This window comes from Dermacentor andersoni, chromosome 4, assembly GCF_023375885.2.
Source record: "Dermacentor andersoni chromosome 4, qqDerAnde1_hic_scaffold, whole genome shotgun sequence".
Taxonomy (NCBI): domain Eukaryota; kingdom Metazoa; phylum Arthropoda; class Arachnida; order Ixodida; family Ixodidae; genus Dermacentor; species Dermacentor andersoni.
In genome coordinates this window covers 63,303,791-63,319,911 of record NC_092817.1, presented here as the reverse complement: position 1 = coordinate 63,319,911, position 16,121 = coordinate 63,303,791, and the positions used below count along the sequence as shown (strand labels likewise).

At 46.4% G+C, this 16,121-nt stretch overlaps 1 protein-coding gene across 2 annotated transcripts in view; it reads right to left on the bottom strand.

Moving 5' to 3' along the window:
* LOC126536210 (probable G-protein coupled receptor No18) overlaps nucleotides 1–16,121 on the bottom strand; it is a 138,822-nt gene that overhangs the window by 57,683 nt on the left and 65,018 nt on the right. For both annotated transcript variants that reach the window (XM_055073861.1, XM_050183095.2), the window contains one exon: nucleotides 7,190–7,326. The gene's annotated coding sequence lies outside the window, so the exon portion shown is untranslated. The remainder of the gene's footprint in view (nucleotides 1–7,189; nucleotides 7,327–16,121) is intronic.

Here is a 16,121-nt window from a genome sequence, read left to right as displayed (position 1 = left end):
CGTGTCGTAACACATTTCGTCGTCATGCGAAGTGTGCCTAGTTCAGCTACATGAATAAAACTGCACCATGAAGTGCTGAAATTGATGCAATAAGGTTGCCTTACCAATATTTCGCGTAATACTAGGCGTGCCGACGACTACTGGATCGGGGTGAATTTAGTTTCTTAGTCACCAGTTTAGGTCAAATTTATTACTTAATGACAAAAAAAGAACTTTTATAACCTGAACATCACATGCACGTCCGATGTCCAAAAGTAAAAGTGAGCACGGAAGGATGCATGTTGCATCGCCATCTTTTTTGCATGACGCCTTGTTCAGAAAGAACGACTGATAAACCCCAGCAACATGCCCAGCATGTTACTGTAGGTGGAATGGTTGAGGATGAAAAAAGAGAGGGAAAGAAGAAAGCGCAGACATTGTAATACAAACCGAGACGCGAAACACACTGTACTCGCGAACGACTTTCATTGGAGGTTAAGAGAAAGCCATGCAGTCAAGGCACGCACAACTAAGAGTACTTATGAAAACCATCTCTCATTGTCATTCTAGTTAGCCTAAACTGCGGAAAAGGAAACATAAACGTCATATTTAGAAGTGCGAATTACGAGAATATACAACAGAGACAATAAATTTGACTTATTTCCACTGCTCTTCGTTTCCGCGTTCAGGCAAATGCGAGAGTATCGAAGGTGGAAGCGGCGCTCATTCAGTATCTGTTCCAAGGAACCACGGAGGAAGGATAGGGGAGGAGACGCCTAAGGACGTTTAAAGAGTGTCCTCGGCCAACCCGGATGAGTTGGAGAGCGTGTGGCGGAAACCATAGCAACCACGCCCGTGAAGCTCGCGCTGCTTTTTTGATAATATTTTTGAGCGCGGCTCAATGTCGATTAACGTTTAGTTTGCGAGACGAACTGTGTTTATATTGTGGTATGTGAGCTGTAAAGTTGTATATTGGGTCTGTCAGTGTCAACCAGCAACACGTCATCACGGCGGGAGCATTTTAAGTCCTCTTAGACATGCCGCGGAAAAACCCGGAGGTTCTTATGCTCCACTGAAACTGTTACAAAAGTTTCGTAGGTTCTGCTCTGACGTGTGTCGGCAACGCGCACTTCCGGCGGCTCGTCGCAATGCAAATGCAAAGCTTCCACCCGTTATCTCCGGTGAACTGATTGGAGACGCAAAGGCAGACGACATACTGAGATGGCTGCACTTCCACCTTCATAGACGTGATGTGGGGGCCTCTCTTATTTTGTTCCTTTCCTCCATGCAAGCAACAAACAGCGCTGTCATACAATGTCGGACTACTTGGCGCAGTTACGCCAGTGCAGAAGCTCCGTTCTTTCGGGACGTAGCTTTTTTGTAACTTTCGTTTCACTGTCACAAAAAGTTGTTAGTAATGTATAGCGCAGACGTTACTTACAGTGTTTTTACGCGCGTATAATGGAGGATTTATAGAAGCGGCTTAGTAGCCCATGTATATCAGAGGCATGACGCAGCCATGGTCGGAGAACGAACGTCTAGCAGTTGAAGCCGCGTGTCGTGGCAAGTGTTTCAATCCTGCCTTAATGCTTCCGGCGTCACTGACGTACCGGTACATTTTCGCGTTTCTGTCCCCTCATGTTTTTTGTGACATTCCATTTGTCAGATAGGAATGTGGGCACAACACCATGAAAGCATTTGCCATGATCCGTGTCAATTTCTATTTTATTCCTGCACAACCATATATAAACCACTGTGTTCACGCAATAAGTAATATCGTAGAACAAAAACCTGATGCTGCGGGTGCATCAGCTCAAAAAAGAACCTGACACTGGAAGGTTTTAAGCTGGATTCACGCAACGAAACTAAATTCCACGGATGAGTGTTTACCTGGCTCAGTGCAGCCGAATCACATGCACCACCCTCAAGGACGAAGCAGATAAGCTGCTGACAGTGCAATGCGCTGCGGCCGAGCTCCGTCATGCTCGTTCGCGGAATTTGGTCCGTCGTGTGAATACAGCTTAGTCGTTCACGACCGGGTAACCTCATGCACAACGCAAGCGAAGAGTCACTCTCACCACTGACGAAATGTAAAAAGTAATGGAATCAGGAAAGGCATCGCTCCAGAACGCAGCTCTCTGTAAATCTAGATTCACACTAATGGATGTATGACCGGTTCAAACTGCGAGCAAGCATGACGTGGCTGTGTGCCAACGAATCACGCCCCACACTAGGAAAATGCCGACAAGCGTGGGACTAGCGACTAGCTTCGTCCCTATTCGTGTCAACAAAGTACATCCATTCGCCTCAATTCTTGTCGTCACACAGCACTGGTAGAGTGTTTGTTTCTTTTCTCTCTTAATTTAGCGTCCCGCAAAACCTTCTCCTGGCCGCTGTCTTTGCTGACAAAATACTGGCCACCTCACATTTTGTTTTCGTCATCGAGACTTTTTTTTGAGTAGGCACCGTAAGTAATAAATGTGCTTTTGCTGATGCCATTATACTATGTGAACAACTGTGGCGGTTTGTGTAGCTCATGTGCATACTGAAGTTGAGAGTGGTGCCCGATATTTCATAATTTTATGCATATTTACGAAAGTAAGCGAGCGACATCGATTAACGTAGTGTTGTCTACAGTGCGATATCAAACGTACAATTGCAAACCGGGCGACAACGAGGCTAAGGTTAAGGCACACACGACACGTGCGCAACATTTCTTTTTGTGCGTTTCCCACGCTCTTTCCAATACTATGTTGTCGTACAAACAAGCCCGCCTAACCACCATCTTGGAGTAAAACGTGCGCTGATTGAAACTAAAATTGCACTGAGAAACAGTTGTTGTTATTGTTGTTGTTGGTTAGCAAACTAAATTTTGCAAGTTAGATTTTAGGCGCATGACAGCGTTCGCGTGGTTTATTCCAGCTCGCTGTCGTGTGTAGTGCGTTAGTTTATCATTGATGTTGCAGACCAAGTGGCACGCACTTCTTCGCTTTGCAGGTTCTCCCATAATAAAACCATGCTGTCACCCCAGGTGGCACTGCAGGCACTTTGAAAATGACATTAAAATTAAAAGCACCGAAAATAGTTATACACACGAAGTGAGAACTAGCCTTTCTTGCACTAGTTCCGATGTGATTTATATGCTTGAGTGTTCCTTTTGTAAGAACCACTATATCAGTGAAACTGGGCAATCAATGAATAGCAAGCTACACGGACATCGGGTGGACACAGCTAAAAAGCTTCCCGAAGCCGTCGCCGAGCATTTCAACCAACCAGGTCATAACTTTGATGAACTTAAACTCTACATCCTACAGTCAAATTTCCATTCTGCACGAGACAGAAAATACAGAGAATCATACCTCATTCATAAGTTCACGACATTCCAACCAATAGGCATAAACGTAGCAAAGGGAGCTTTAGAGCCTATTCGCTTTGCAAAATTTTAAGCTACAGGCATAAGCACTTAGTAATTTTTCGTTGGGTTGCTTAGTGTTTTGTTCTTTTTTTCCTCCCTTTCTTTTGTTCTATTTACATATTTATTCCATTTTATTATATTGTTTCTATGAGCACCATTTCCTGCCGATTCTTTTATTCTCTCTTACAGAGAGACGATAGTACACTGATCTCCAACAGAGCCGATAATTCCCCCCCCACCCCCCACACACACCTCTCCTCTCAACCCCGCTCGTCGTCCAGGGCCCTTCCACGAAAAATGGATCTGCATCGACAGGTCAACCGCCTGACATACGATGCTACCTCACATTCCTTTAACGCAGCACAGCTTTCTTCTCAATTGTAGACACTCGCCGCAAACACACCCTCGATCGTTGCCTCGCTCAACCGCCTTCCCCATTCTCCCCTTTAGAAGAACCCTGCCTATATGTACTCTGCCAAGGAAAGCATATGTCGCCTTGTAAAGCACAAGTCCACTTGTCGAAACGTTAGCTCCCGCTTTTATCTCGCTCTAGTTTTGCTCATCGTCTGCTTAAATCAATTGTGCTTTAAATTTCTAACATCATAGCGTTTTATTAATTCTTACTTTTCCAAAGAAAACAAACTGAGCATATTCGATGGATATGTGGTATGAAAAATATTTTATTATTATTTGCTTACCTTCTTTTTCCAGACAACAGATCGTCAGCAAAATATATGTTCCCCTTGAAGGTTACTCCTTGTACGGCGCAGGAAAACACGATACACGCGGAACGTTCCATAAGCAACGAAATCAGGCTTAGGGAAATATGAGCTATGCACTGGCGCACAATAAGCATCATAGTTTTCACTCTCTTATCAATTGCAATGTTACCAATTATTAATGTGGAGTACAAGCTTTTTTTTCCCTGCTCTCTACCCTTGAGCATTGTCCCGCCTCTATATGCCCACATCGTCTTAGACACAAGCGTGCATTGAAGCATCATTACGAGCATTGATAATCTTTTAAACGGTACACTAATACATCAGACCCAGCGGAAAAACCGTTTTGACATGTGAATTTTACCAACGAATTCACTCGGAAATCTATTTTGAGATGGACGCGGCATTTGTTCACTAGGCAGACTAAAACGACCGGCATGCCTGTGTTGTGTATTTAGTCCTCGGACGGCGTACAAACAGATCGGCCTGCCGGTCGAGTCAGCTACACTCACGGAGTAATAAATCACGCCACGTCCGAGCAACGGGCCAGAAAATGACCAATGCACCGAAGCGACAAATGTGCGTCGACATTCAGGCAAAACTAACAAAGGCACAGAAAGAGCAGCGTTGTTGTTCTTTTTCTTTTTACCGTCCGAAGAGTGCTGTATTTTGCCGATGCATCAGCCTTCGCTACGTATTTAGCCATCTGACACGCCGGGGTCGCTTAGCGGCTATGCTGCTGAGATACCGCGCCCCCGTTCTACTGAGTTCGAGGTGCGCATGCGCGATATCCGCCGCGGTGGCCGCCTTTCGATGGTGTCGCCAAGCAAAGACCCTCGCGTGCTAAGATTTAGGTGCGCGCTTACGAACCCCAGGTGCAGTCAAAATGAATCCGAAGTCCCCGACTACGGTGTTTCTCATAAACATATCGCGCTTTTGGTATGCAAAACCTCAGATTTCTTTTTTTTAATTTAGCGGTCTATTTGGTATTGCAACACTTGAAAACAATTGCACTTCTTTGTTTTTTTAGTGTTCTGACAATTTCTTTGTGGTTGCTACTGCCAGTGATGTACGCTAGAAAGCGAGAAGGAGAACTTCACAAGCTTGTCCCTTTTTTTGCGCAGTTTTTTCTTGGATTTCGTAATTCACAAGCTTGTTGACATTTCTAAGCCCTTGCAAGACTCCCTGCTTCCTATGCGCCATATTTTGGCACAAGGTGACGGTGTGCCTTTAAGTTTTTCGCAGGCAGATTTGCGACACACTCTCAAGTACTCCCGAGAACTGTCCCACGTTGCGAAACATGCATTTACGGGGAAGACGAAACATTTACTTCTCAAGGAACTGAAGGCCCGTGAAGCCAGCTGCAGTGATGTTTAAAGCGCTGCTAAATTGAGATATATCTTAGACATGACCCAAAGAGGAAAATACAAAAAAGAGAGGACAATTGCGGACAAAAAACACACAATAACAAATCCAGTAGCAGCATTACATACCATGCGTGGCATCTACTGTGGCTAACCAGTCAAGTTTTATATAGTTAACGCGAAATGCTACTAACATCTTGACCACCTTGCAATTCAATTTATATAAGGGATATCTTTCTTGTTGTATGTCCTTTATAAAGCCAAGACAAATGCATGCAGAGCACAAAGTTTTGTTTAAAGAACTGCGTTATAACTTGCACAGGGCAGGAAATTTAGGCTCCCATGTAGCATGCTAATTAATTTTCCGTCTTTCTAGTATGCCCTGCCCGCAGGATAAACATAATTGCTCAGCAATTACATTATTCTCGTGTGCGCTAATTGTCCTTCTTTTTCCTGTGCCGATGATGAGATAATATGTTCGAAGTACGGTTTCCTGATGGGAGAAGACGTGGAAAAACAATAAGCAATTACACGTGAGGTAATTAGAGTATAAAAGCTAGAAAAAGAAAACGAATCAAGTATGTCGATTTTTTATAATACGAGTTCCTCAGTATTGGTAATGAGAAGCCATAAAAGCCATATGCGATGGTCCGTTGCAGTCATTACCGGTACGAGTGGTGAGCGCAGTGAAGAGGGCCGATTGCGCGCCGCCTCGTAATTGGAAAAATCTGCAGGCATCGAGGTTATCGCGGTAACCTGGCAGAAATAAAGCCAGCGCTTTGAACAGGAAATGGGCAGGTTTAGAAAGCTCGATTATACACAAGAACTGGGCAAGACATTAAAAAAATTATCCTATATTTTCCGTTAATACACCTTGCCCCTCTTCCACAGACGGCATTATACCTCTGTTATGTTTTTCATTGGTATTTAAACATTTAGGGGCTGCTTTTAAGGTGGCTGAAAAACAGTGCGAGTTGGTTTGACCGAGTAACGCCCCAGAATCATTATTTCTAGCGGTAATGTATATTTATAAGAAATACATCTGAAAAACTGGAACGACGCTCGTCAGTTTCCATCCTGTGTGATTTCTTCCACAAACCGCTTTTGCCAGTGGAAATAATTGTGCATTGCACAAAGTTCTGAACGACGTCGAGTGCGTCAATTAAATTGAGATAATTTACCTGCGTGATGAATTAGCGCAAACATCTCGTTTTCTGGCGCCTTCTAATTGTAGAATGCAGGCCACTAGGTTACTTGTCCATAAGACCTGCTGGTGAATATTTGAGAAACCAATTTCTGTTCGTCTTCTGCCCTAATATCAGCGACCAATACGGTTGCTCGCTAGAACATTGGACCCCCCCCTCCTCCCCACTCCACCACCACTGGTGCAAAAACAACCGCCGAAGACGCGGTATTCATACAGACAGGAAGCCTTACTTGTGTAAATGACTTCACTGAATAAAAAGGCCATCCAAACTTCTCGAAAACTCCTTCGGGCGATGCGCATATATAGAGTCCCAGCCTTCAATGCTGTGTGCCACTGTGAGCAATCTCCTTTAGGGCCTGTGGTGGCCTTTTTCTAGAATCATTAGAAGTGTTTGCGAGTGAGCGCTATGTGCCCTCAAATGACGCGGAATATTTCCTCAGCGGGAGGCAATCCTGGGGATGGGTATGTCTTAGGCCTACCGTGACCTCGCTTCGACTTCACGCACTTCTCTGATTGGTACAGGAGCCAAAGCTGTGTAGTCAGGCCAGGCTTCCCGTCTCGTTGCGCAGAATCTTCCATCGTAGTTTGTGGCGATGGCTGTGGTTGCTGTGAGCGCTTTAGGGGCCTCCCTGATAACGTATGCTGCAAAATAGAGAGAGAAAGAACCAAACGAAAACGAAATTTAAACGAAGCCATGAAAGAGAAACGTGCTTTGAGATAAGCCTGAAGAGGAAAGCGAAACATCCACAAAACGCCGGACGAAACGGCTGCGTGAAATTGGACGAGGCCACATTGCCATACACTCCTACCAGACACTCGTCAGGTGAGCAAAATGGTGGGATTAGTATTCTGCGCTTGTCTTCTCTAGATTCTTGACCTTAATCCAAGGACATTTAGTTCAGCGAGTGGTCCTTCGTCTAAACGACTGGGACCATGTCGGTACGCAGAGCGTATCGCTTACAGTCTAAGAATTGACAGTGGCATGAAAGAACTCCGATGCAGAAGACCACCGAAGCGCTAGCGGGCTTTTGGAAGGCATCTGAACTATACGAATGCTTGTGAATATACCTAACTGAACATTCGTGATCATAAATAAACATTGACGACTCTCCTTCCTTCTTATCGATCTTTACCACTTTCACCTCCTCTACGTGCAGTTTCTTGTTTGCGTGCCGCCATTCATTGCCTTTTCACTCATTACGCTTAAGCTACCACTGACAGCAACTGCACGTTTCTCTCAGAACCCACAAAATTTATCACTATTTGCTTCGCAGCAGCACGCAGTTACTTGGAAGAGCTCATTCATGGCGGTAATCTGTCGCAACCAAAGCTTTGGTCATACCACATTTCCTCAAAGTGCATCTTCAAAGAAAATAAAGCTTAAGCGAATCGGAACACAGTTTAAATGCCAGACTTACGTCAATAATGGTCTGTCTGTTTGAACTGAAAAACATTCTGAGGCATCATCGAGTCACCTTAAGGACATTTCCTTTTTCATTTCCTGAAGTATGGACTATCGACTACCTTGGGCTGTCCCCTTCTGCATCTAGGCTCATTGAGATGGATTCGAAGCGTGGAAGAGGCGGGTATATCGGGATAAGGCCACAAAGCAAAACAAACTAGCACACTACTATGCCAAGCTCTGGGCTGACTTTAAAAAGAAGCTAGGGGTCATTTTCTATACCATTAAATTCTGGCTTTGAGCCACATCACGCCATAATTCTTCAAATAAACGCTACCGACAAGGACGCATAAAACAAACAGTAAACAAAAACTAAATGTTGATCTGAGGCGCTTCGCCCAATAGATGAATAGAAAAATATTGCAATGACAGGCAATGCGCCACAGCGAGTATTATTAACGCGCATCTTGAAGCGTAAGTGAAATAATCTGTGTAACCTAAAATATATAAAAACATTGTAAAACGTATATTTTTAGTATATATTAAAGCGTAGGTTGTGCACTCTTGTACCACCATTGATGAACATTTCTGGCTTGCTCGTACTGACCGCGAACCTAATGACAGGTCGCAGTGAGGCGGAAATTCGCTACGGATGACAGCTTAGCTCGTTGACAGTTTCTTTACCCCGCAGGTGTTGTCTACGATGGCCAACTAACGTGCCAAGGTTATCACGGTCCGCTGCTCTCGTTTCTAGAGGACCTGCACGTTGATGCCGCCAGTCAGGGCAGAATCTATTAAGGCTCAAACGCGCACGAGAATATTCGCTCTCATAGAAAGCACTGTTCCATTCAAATACTTCCACGCCAGCAAGCTAGTCTCTGGAGCGTTTTCTACTCACAGCACAGTATTATGCTAAAAGATTTCAATTATATTGAAATCGTGGAATATATATCAGCAATAACTGGGAAAAAAAGTAGAAGTGTCCCAGAAAAACTGAGCATTGAAAGCTATATCAAAGTTTTAGAATACGACAAGAAGTGAGACTGGATAATTTGTTTTGTAGGCAGTAATAATTCAGTACACGTTCACTTAGTAAATAAGAACACATGGTGCCACTTACGCCCAAAGCGTATTCACTTGCGTATTCGCAAGCACTCGTATTCACAACGCGGGCGGGATGAGGAGTGCGTGCTTGACCCAAAACGAGCGTTCTGTGCTGATAGCCCCTTCATCAGTTCAAATTTCCACTGCAGAGTGAACGCCTGTCCCAGCGATCTCCAAATAAATGTCATGCGCTAGCTGATTTCAAGTTGCACCGGGAAATTTTCTAACTTAATCACACACACACACACGCACACACACACAAATACAACACGATTATAAACATCCTGCAGTATACTCATTCGTATTTGTCGAAACTGATATCGCACATATACAGGGTAAATATTCTGCATGCTGCTGCATGATAACAAGTTTGTTTCAAGACAAAAGCCTGCATAGCTATTGGGGGCGAGGACTTATGGAGTCGCCATCTGTCGGAAGCGCCTCCATTGCGTAGTATGAGGGATCACGCGGCGCGCTCCTCATAGGTTTGGCCGTCGGCGCTCAATAAGAACACCAAGAGGGTGCCCTCCTCGACATTTCTGTAAGTATTCTCGAAACAACGCAAGTGTTCTACCGTCAAGATAATAATCTTCGGCAAACAGAAACCACAGAATAGTTTACAGACGCTACCTTTTTACCGCATAGGTACAGTGAACGCCACTGCGCGCGGTCGCCGCGATGCAGTCTCCCGAATCGGCTTCTTTCGTGAAAGGTAGGCAAATGCTGAGTGCAAACTATGGGAAATATGTTATTCTAGTGGGCTGTCTGCATAACCAAATGAAGCATAACAGAATGAAGCCTCAATGCAGTGATCGCCCGGGTTCTGAGCGACCGACTGCGAGACTGCATGTATGTCCGCGCACAATGTATTGCTTTGCGCGTTTTCGCATCGTGCGGTGAGCTTAATTTAGACCGATGGATATGAGTATTTGACAGTACACAAGCAACCATTGTTCCGTGGACGCTATCAGAACTGTTCAAAAATAATTTCGCTAGGGAGACTTGGGGCCCTATAACGTAAAACTATTCCAATATATTTCTATTCCAATCTCCTGACGTCAAATTTGCGTAACCGCCAACGCAAGCACCAGGCGGTCACCCGCAGGGTTGTCTGAACAGACCAGTCAAACGCTCTTCTCGTTCATAGGAGGTAACTTTTGTTTGCTTGAAAAACGAATAACATTGCCTACACTGAGCGGCATGTCGTATCTAATTGGCTGACAAGAGGCGAGGAGAACGCTCAAGTGGAGAGGGATTCGATGGGGCCGAGCCACTGCACTGAAAGTCGATAACCGGACGAAGAGGGTGGTGCCGGCGTCTACGATTGGTCGGCTTTCCCTTACTTAGCTTGCGGTGGCTGGTCGAAAATCGCGGCGGCATGCAACGGAAGCTCAAGAATGGCGCTAAAACGGACCCTCATCAAAGAAGAGTTGGCAGAATGAGGGGGTAAACGTGCCGAAAGTGGTCAAAAACGTTACACGGCCACGCAAAAAGTTTTATTATCCGCAAATACGCCCATGTTCTCCGGCAGGTGCGAGTAGCCAGCGTCTGAGCAATCGGCGGCAGCCATCTTCTATTCCTTTCGGATCGGGGCAGCCTGCGGCTATTCCGAAGAAAATTCAGTTTTGTTCGGCATAATAATGCATCTTTATCGCGTACACGTCACTTTGACGCGGTGAGTTCTTGCGGTTTTGTGAGGTCGCGTGACAGACAGGTGAAGTGGGTGCAGCCCGAAAACTTTTTACCAATAGCCGAGGGCTTATGGCGAAAAGGGGTCGAATCAGAAATAACTGTTTTTCTTTTTTTCTGTCAAATCATGCATAATCAGTGTGTACGCATCATATCAGATGGGGAGGTATCGCGGTTTTCGTGACGTCGCGTGACAGACAGGTGAAGTGGGGGTGGTCGAAAAAAGTTTTTGGCCAATCGTGGAGGGCTGATTGCAGAATTGGAATAGAAAAGTTTAGAATAGTTTTGCGTTATAGCGCCCTTGGACGCCTACGGCGACTGTGATGTGCCGTCGAGACGATTCAATCTTCTTTAAATTCTTGGACGTTTCAATATTATTTATCAAGTAGCGTCGCACTGTATGTTTATTGGTCTTTTAAGTGTGCGATTTCGAGCAGCTCCTTTTTCGTAATGCAGTACACTAATTCATAAGATAAACATGACCATATGTCATGCCTTTATTTAATGTGCTTCTTACCGCTCCCTTTCCATTCCAGTGAACTTACCAATATCCAGCATTAACAAGCTCAATAGCCCAAACCGTCATGACATTACCCGGGCAGCGGCAGCGGGCGAGCGTCTCAGTGCACTTTTTTTGCTACTCACCGAACGTCGCCGTCCTGGCACCGTAGCAGCAATCTTCCTCGCGTCTGTGCTTCCTGCACACCCGTGTTGTAGCCGATGGATGTTTGCCGGTTCTAAGTTTCACGAGCCAAGGTTCACGCAGCTTCTTGTCCTGCTGCTACGTGTGAATAAGGCTGACACCGGGCTGCGTTGCGTACGTCCGGCACTGAGGCACCAAGCAGTAGCCTACCATGCTGCACGCCTCCAAAGGCAGCCGCTACCTTTTATAGTGCTTTCAAATGTTGTCAAGCAGACACCCAAGGCAGGAAGGCCTCACCACTTAATCAGAACCACAGCACAGGCCTAACATTAAACTTTTGTTTTCAGCTCGCTTCGGCGCTTGCGAAGCCGCCGACGCAGCCGCTGTGTCCGCGTGATCCCTCATGCCACGTCCCGCCGACAGTGGCGCCAGCTTTTCCAATGTTGGAGCTCGCCCCCAATACCTCTGCAAATATTAAGGGCTTCCTTCCTGACGCTTCATAAATAACGCTGGTTACGATAACACCAGCTTAGGCTTGGGGTTTCACTGTCAGGCTGAGCCTTCAATTTGTCGAAGGTCAAGTCCGAGTGTATGACAAACACAATCTTGCTGTCCGGCAATCACGCTTTACAAGTACTAAGCGCTCGCCCTTTTTCCGTCTAGATTAGTCTCGCCCTGCTGCCAATTTTAACAGGGATACACCCTTCTGTAGAACTCGCGTTATGTTCTAAGAACATATGTCTGAGAGGATACAGGAGTGCTCGATCCTGCGCAGCTTTGTTTCCATTTCTGTCTGTAATTTTTCTTGTCTCTGTGTAAAATTTTACGGCGAAACGAAAGGAGGATGCATTAATAAGAAAACACACGAATATACCGTGAGTGAGAGTGGAGGACGAGCGTCTCGTTTGCGGGGAAATGAAAAAGCGAAGTTTTTTTCTGTATATTTTTCTTTTTTTAGTGGGCAGAGGGCTTGCAAGCGGGGCTATTCGATGCCCGTCACGGACAGACCACGGGCACAGGAGCGTGGAGTTTCAGCACGTCTATAAAGTGCCAGCCTCATCTGTATGATAATTAGACGGGAAGCCACCACGCCAACTCCCTCACTCACCGGTGCCGTTGGTTTTTCATCTCGACGCACTGACCAATCTCTGAGTGCCTGCGAGCGCGATTTTCGAAGCGACAAGTTCTTGACTTTATTGCTCGGGTTTCATTCTGCATTCTATGCGGCATGTACTAGGCTGAACCTGAGTACGTTTTCTAGCTTTTATACCTCTCAAATCTTCTATTCGCTCTAAAAATTAATATAAGTGTTCCGCACGCTGTAATAGGGGCCGTGTGTGTAGATCTATAATCAGGAGCGTGCGTAGGGCGTTAAGCAGCCGGCGGCTTTTTCTGATCATCAGCTACCATGCATGATAGTATCTTAACAACTCTCCTGTTATCCTAACAGAGTTTCGCTAGAGCCACAATGCTTTCCGTCCATGCTACATGCCAGTTAGTAAGAACGCGTCCTTAATGTTTCCAGCGATTCTTTTTTCATTGCAACAGAACCGCGATGTATTATGACCTGCCGTGGTGGCCCAGTGGTTATGGCGTTGCGCTGCTGAGCTCGGAGTCGCGGGTTCGATCCCTGCCGCAGCAGCTGCATTCCGATAAGGGCGGAATGCAAAAGCGCTCGTATACCACGCATTGTGTGAACGTTAAATAACCCCGGGTGGTGAAAATTATTGCGAAGCTCCTCACAATTACATCGTGAAATATTGGCACGTGAAATATTGTGAGATGCTGTATGGAATCGCTTAGTTGTAACTTGTCTGACGAATTCCGCAAGTGAAGCCAGCGACGGACGACAGAACTTGTTTGGAGGCACGCCACAGCAAAGCTGCTGAATTGCTGACTTCGCGTGTAACAGTATGGTGGCTTTCTGTGAGGATCCGTTCCTCAGTTGGAGCAGCAGTAATATGGACAATCTCTACAGTAGTCGAAAAGGCTACGTCGTCCAAACAGCCGGACCATGCAGTACCGAGATACGGATTCCAATAAACACTGATGCATCAATCAATCGACCTTGACGGATCCATCTCTGTAGACATGGTGGTGGTAGGGTTAACGTTTCTACCAATGCTCGCACCCCAAATAGTGGGGCTCAGAAGAAGGCGTCAACCACTTGAACTGCAACCCCGGGATACTAGGATCGCCAACAACGTCCACGAGCATCGGAAAATGCCATGCCCTACATCACATCGACCCACAATCTTGTCTCTGAGTAAAGGCAGGCACTCTCCTTCTGATGCCACCGCAGTTCCAAAAATTCACAGTGCAATATTTTTCACTTGGCTCTCACATGTGCCCCGCATAAGCACTGAACGCGTAGCGGTCATCTTGCTTCTGTGGCCACTTCTCACCTTGAGAAAATTGCGAGGAAGAGGATACGAGGTCTGTTAGAAAAGTATCCTACCTGTGGTCGAAGAAAAAAGAACTGGCGTAACTGGAAAATTGGAAACCTTATAACCCTCAAAATAGTCTCCTTGGGACTCCACACACTTCTCCCAGTGGTGCTGCAATTGTTGGAAGCATTCCGAGAAGGCCTCATTCGGAATACAGTTTAGCTCAGCTGTCGTTGCAGCCATGATGTCTTCTCTCGTCCGAAATCGCGCTCCTTTCAATGGCCTCTTGATTTTGCGAAACAGCCAGAAGTCGCAGGGGGCCATTTCAGGAGAGTAAGGAGCCTGTTGAACTACACGAGTCTGGTTTTTCGCCAAGAAAGTCTGAATCAAGTGCGAGGAATCTGCAGGAGCATTGTCGTGATGGATGCGCCAACTTCCTGTAGACCACAACTCCGGTCTCTTGCGCCGCACAGCATCACGTAGGCCACGGAGTACATCCCTGTAGTACTCTTTGGTGACTGTTTGACCCTGTGGTGTGTACGCGTGGTGTACCACACCGCGGGATTCAAAGAAAGCAGTCAGCATCACTTTGACGTTCCTGCGCACTTGGCGGGCCTTCTATGGTCTTAGTGACGTGGAATGCTTCCACTGTGACGACTGAGGTTTGGTTTACTGGTTGTACCCGTACACCCAGGACTCGCCACCAGTAATTATGGTGTTCATGAAGTCGGGGTCACTGTTTGTGGAATCCAGCATGTCCTGTCAGACTTCAACACGAAGTTGCTTCTGCGCCACCGTGAGCAGCTTCGACACGAATTTCGCCGCAACTCTCATTATGGCCAAATCTTCGGTCATAATGGAATGTGCAGAAAAAGTGCTGATGCCCACCTATTCCGCAATTTCTCGGTTAGTCAAACGACGGTCCCGCGTCACCACACAGTTCACTTCGGCAATGACCTGGTCAGTTGGGCATGTTGATGGCCTACGGGAGCGTGGCTCGCTCTCCACCGATGTGCGGCCGTCTTTAAACCGGTTGTACCACTCCTTAATATGTGTTCTGCTCATAGTATCGTCACCGAAAGCCGTCTGAATCTTCCGAATGGTTTCCACTTGGCTGTCGCCCAGTTTCTGGCAAAATTTGATGCAGTAGCACTGATCCAGTCGCTCCGCCACTTTCCTTGCAATAAAAACCGGCGATAGCACTGCGCACTACCTCACTCAAACGCTGCGTCCCAGCGACTGACGCTATCGGCAGGCGGGAAAGAATTCGCGCATGCGCACGAAGGTTCAAGGTCGGCTGATTCAAGCGCGTTTGCTTCATATCCATCAGTTGTCCGCAAAAAAAAATAAGGTCGGATTCTTTTCTAACAGACCTCGTACAATACCAGCCACATACAAGCCTCAGAAGGCTAGCGTTGGAGACGAATGTGCCGGCGACGATTGTGAGAAGCGCCGTGGAGGGGGACCTCAAGATGTTCCTCTACTAGTTGCGAGAATACATGGACTGACGGAGGTGCAGACAAAGACAAGATGGAGAAATCCCAGCTGATGCTGGCATGGACCACGAAGGTAGAACACTCGGCAAACGTCTTCACTAGTGAAAAAATGTTTTACCGCGGAGGCCGATCCCAACATATGAAATTATCGTGTCCTTTCAAAATAAGAGCTTGCTGATGCAGTCAGTTGGACAGTTTCTTGAAACTCCCTTGCGACATCTACCTTGGTGTGAGCTGAAGTAACCGCCAGTGAGTGTGTTCCTCTTGTTCTTGTGAATAAAGGTGCCAAAATCGACCCTTACACAGACAATTTTAAAGTAGGCAATCTTAAAGCATTTTTTGCGGCCCTGGTCCCAGGCCAATTCTGGTGAGCGGTCTTGGAGTTTTCAGCAGAGTGGCGCCATAGCACAACAATCGAAGAGCAAATTAGCACCACAGCAGTGATGTCTCGTTCCCCCGCCCGACTTCATTCCAGCTGAAGGGTGGCCGGCGCACTCCCCTCCCCCAATCCGGCTCAACTTCTGGCTGTGAGCTATTCATAAAATTGACGCCTGCGCCCATTAGCACACCAGCATGTAGGCCCTGAAAGAACCGCGGGAGCGAGCATCGATCAATATTTCCCTAGGGACACCTTGCCGGCCGCGATTGAAGCGTGCCCAAAACATTTAAAGCCTGTGATCAAGACCAAGAGGGGATAAATTGAATAAAATATCTTG